This window comes from Sitophilus oryzae, unplaced genomic scaffold, assembly GCF_002938485.1.
Source record: "Sitophilus oryzae breed Bouriz unplaced genomic scaffold, Soryzae_2.0 scaffold_111_pilon_pilon, whole genome shotgun sequence".
Classification (NCBI taxonomy): Eukaryota; Metazoa; Arthropoda; class Insecta; order Coleoptera; family Curculionidae; genus Sitophilus; species Sitophilus oryzae.
In genome coordinates, this window is record NW_022145749.1 from 342,430 (window position 1) to 346,461 (window position 4,032).

Below are 4,032 nucleotides of genomic sequence, written 5' to 3' on the forward strand. Positions count from 1 at the left end.
GGCGATGAAATGAAGATCGTTGTTATTTTATATGTAAAATTATATGGAGACTGTCATCGATCGTCATTTCCAAGCCAACTGGACGTCGTTTTTTTTTCGAACATACGGTACTTCTTGTATAGGACAATTAAAACAATGATAATTAATCTTTAATTATTGACTGAGACTAATACAACTATATCTTTTGCTAACCATTTATTAAGCATTCAAATGAAAAAATAAAATAAAATTGCTAAAATGTATTTAAGTATTTAAATTATCTAGTAACCTTCTTTTTCAATTTATTCTAGCTAAAATAACAATTATTTTATTACCACAAAAAATCCGAAATCACTAGTAAACAACATTTAATTAACCTTAAAGAAGCAAACCACGTGTTTTAACGTCAAAATATTTACTAAATTATTAAATTTGATTAGTTTGTTTTTATACCATGCTGGAAAGTAATTGAAAGTAAATAAATAAAAATAATATTTTTCGTTACCAGCAAATTGCAGGAGAAAATGCTAAAATAATAATATTAAATAACAAATTAAAACATGTTTTAGTTTATTTCTTTTTTTCATGAAATGTTAATGTAAAGTATAAAATTTAATAAGGCAATTGCTATTTATTAAAAAGTAAAAAAAAATCATTTTTTCACCATAAGGCTATGCGCTGAGAGGCAATTTTCAGTTGGCCGACTATTTAGTTTATTAGTTTGTAACCAGTGTATTCTTTTGGAGCCGCACTCATATGCAATAAAATAGTCGTCCGATCGGCTCCATAATCTCGACCCAAACATATCGCTTCCCGAATCTGGTATAATAGACACTGGGATGACACTTCTTATGGGAGAACTAGCAATGGCTCAAAACTTGGCTACAAGCGATTTTCTAGGAGTCTTCCTTACCGATAAATTATTGACAAGAATGACAGATAAAACCTTGACGATCTTTCAGTAATTGAGTTCACCTGTTTTTCCTTCTAAAGCGTGCGTTGAAAGGAGACACACAATTTTTGGTGACCCATAATTTGTCATTCGAACACCATTTTTCTCCTTGTCGGGTCGTTGACATTTTATTTCTTTTGTTTACACGCTGCACTTTGCTTTGAAAATTTAATACATAAATTATTTAGGCAAATATAGGTTTTTGATAAAACTCCTCGGCCTAATGTGTAGTAAGTGCAGATAAATAATATGTACTATTTTTTTTTCATCTTTACATGCTCATTGTCATTCTCCTGATTTAGGTAACAGAAAAGGATCATCAAATCAAACTGAATTTTATGTTTTTTCATCCCAGGACCGATAGTAAAATATGGATACCTTCCTAAATATGAACGAGATGAGCCATCGGAAGGAACGGACCATAGTACAAAACAGAAAGGTTTTCTGTCCACTTAGGATATTGAAATTATATACTGTATGTTTGAAATAATCGGCTTAAAAATGATGATCGATGACATTTCCTATACCCTGCTGGCAAGCGAAACCTTGGATCGGCGTTTACATGTACAGGAGTGAATCGCTATAGCAATCTAGTAAGTGGGAAAGAGCAAAAATACGAAGTATTTATTACATAACCACTTATCTGACGCTAGATTTCATTTCATGTGCTTGGGAAAATACTTGCCTTCTGTTTTTATTCAGTATATCTCATTTTGCTAAGCGTATTGACCGTACTCTTCGAACACACGAAAATCGGCACCTAAGACCAGAAATGCCAGCCCTAGTATAATTTTGCTTTCAAAATTATGATATATATCTTCATAATAGAATATATACCGGGTGCGTCTCAAAAGTGGCTCACTCCTATAACTTTTTTATTTTTTCAGATAAAACAACGAGATTTGGTATGTTGGTATATATGACATAAATTGGGATTGGGATATATGAAATAAATTGGGATTGATTGACGTATTCAATTGTTTTTGATCACTTCCTTTGGAAATTACTACAACTTTTGATTTTTAAATGGCACCCTCGGTATTTTTTTTTAATTTATTCGATAAAAAATGACACTCTGAATCGAATGACATATCGTATGTCAATTTTTGACATAATCACTCAAAATTAAATTGTATTTTACACTTCAATCTAGAGTGCCATGGCTGTGTTAAAAACACTAATTTTTAACCAAGGAGCCTTGGAAACATAGATTTGAACGTCTAATGTTTTTAGTGTCATGTCCTGGCCGGTTAAAAGATGCCCAAATCGTATTTTTAATCATATCTCAATTTTTTCAAAGGGCTCATTAGCATATTTGAATAGAGTGGCTCATTAGCATATTTGAAAAAAACAATTTTTTACGAATAATTTGATACCACACACTTGGTATTTTGAGTCAAATTGTCATTATGAACCGCATGTTACAATTTCAAATAAACCATATGCAAAAATGTCAAAAGTTGACGTATAATATGTCATTCGATTTTTTCTATCGAATATAGTAAAAAAATACCGAGGGTGCTATTTAAAAATCAAAAGTTGTAGTCATTTCCGGTGAAACCGGATGTGACCGAAAACAATTGAATACGTCAATCAATCCCAATTTATGTCATATACTAACATACCAAATATCGTTCTTTTATCTGAAAAAAATAAAAAAGTTATAGGGGTGAGCCACTTTTGAGACGCACCCGGTATAATACATTTTTTTGTGGAGAAATTATATTTCTGTTGTATATTTGATATTGATATTAAACAGATCTTTAAAAAAATTTGAATTTTTTGTGTTTTTATGTATGTCTTAATTAAAAATAAATAAAGAATTAAAGTTTTTATTTTTTTAAACTTCCCGCCATACGTCACAACATAGTCCGTAGTTCCTACAAGCGATATTGGGGGCGCTAGTAGCAGTAGGATTGTCAATAGTGTCAAATTTAAACGTCAATTTCACTTCCCAATATTTAATAGGGCGCTTGCACTTCTTCTGTATATGTGTTTTGTGATAATAGACGTGTCTCCTAAAAAAACTAAAGTGTTCTTGATTTATGTAATTTTTTTCTTCGTTTTTTGAGTAATTTTGCTTCTGACAGCGGTACAACATGCCTCCTGAACTGAGTATTATTTTTTTTTCGGTTAGGCAAATCTGGTTGATTTGTAAGTGTAAAATACCACTGACAAATTCGTCTTCGTTGATCCAACGCAGTGGTCTTTATATAAATATTTAATTTTATTTTGTAGATTTTCTTCCATTCAAACCTAAAATTCTTTTCAAATAAAAAACCACCACAATGAAGGTCTAATTATTATTATTATTTATAAATATTTTTTTATTGTAATGCAGTCTTGACAAGCAGTTATACTAAATTAGAATAAATTACTTGTTCTATAAAATCTGAGATAAAAATAAATAATATTTATTTTTGGTTATGTAAGAACTCTATTTTTATTTACAGACTTTTTAACGGGCCATTTTACGATAAACGCTTAAAAAACGCGAAGCGACGGTATTTAGAACATAAACAAGAACAGTGACGAATCATACCTGCCTATTCAAAAAGGTTCAAATAAGAAACAATGTATTGGAAAACGTTGGGAAGAGAAGCAGTGCGCGTTTATTCAATCACAACTCATAAAGTCTCTGAGATTTAATTACGGTTTTGTGGTGGTTCTGAGTTCCATTGCTGTTCCGAGAACAAAGCATGACTAAGGTGAGTTTATTTTATCTCACTGGACAACTATAGCTGTTTACCATTTATTGTTTTTATTGCGATTTATTATGTTTCTGGATCTCAGGCAAATTACAAGATAATTTGATTGAATAATAAGTAAATATATGGCCAGATGATAGTAAATTAAATTATTTCTTTATAGTTTTATTAGTATTTGTTTATATGACTATCATGGAAGATAAAATATATTTATCTATTAATACCATTAGATCGATCTTGCCGATTTTTGATGGCCAATAAACTTTAATACACAAATAATATTTAATTTTTTATTAAATAATTCAGTAATTGCGGAAATTTTTATTTAGTTTTAGAAAAGCAACTGGATAATATTTCCTTTTAATTAATTCAATTTTTGATATACAAGGTATT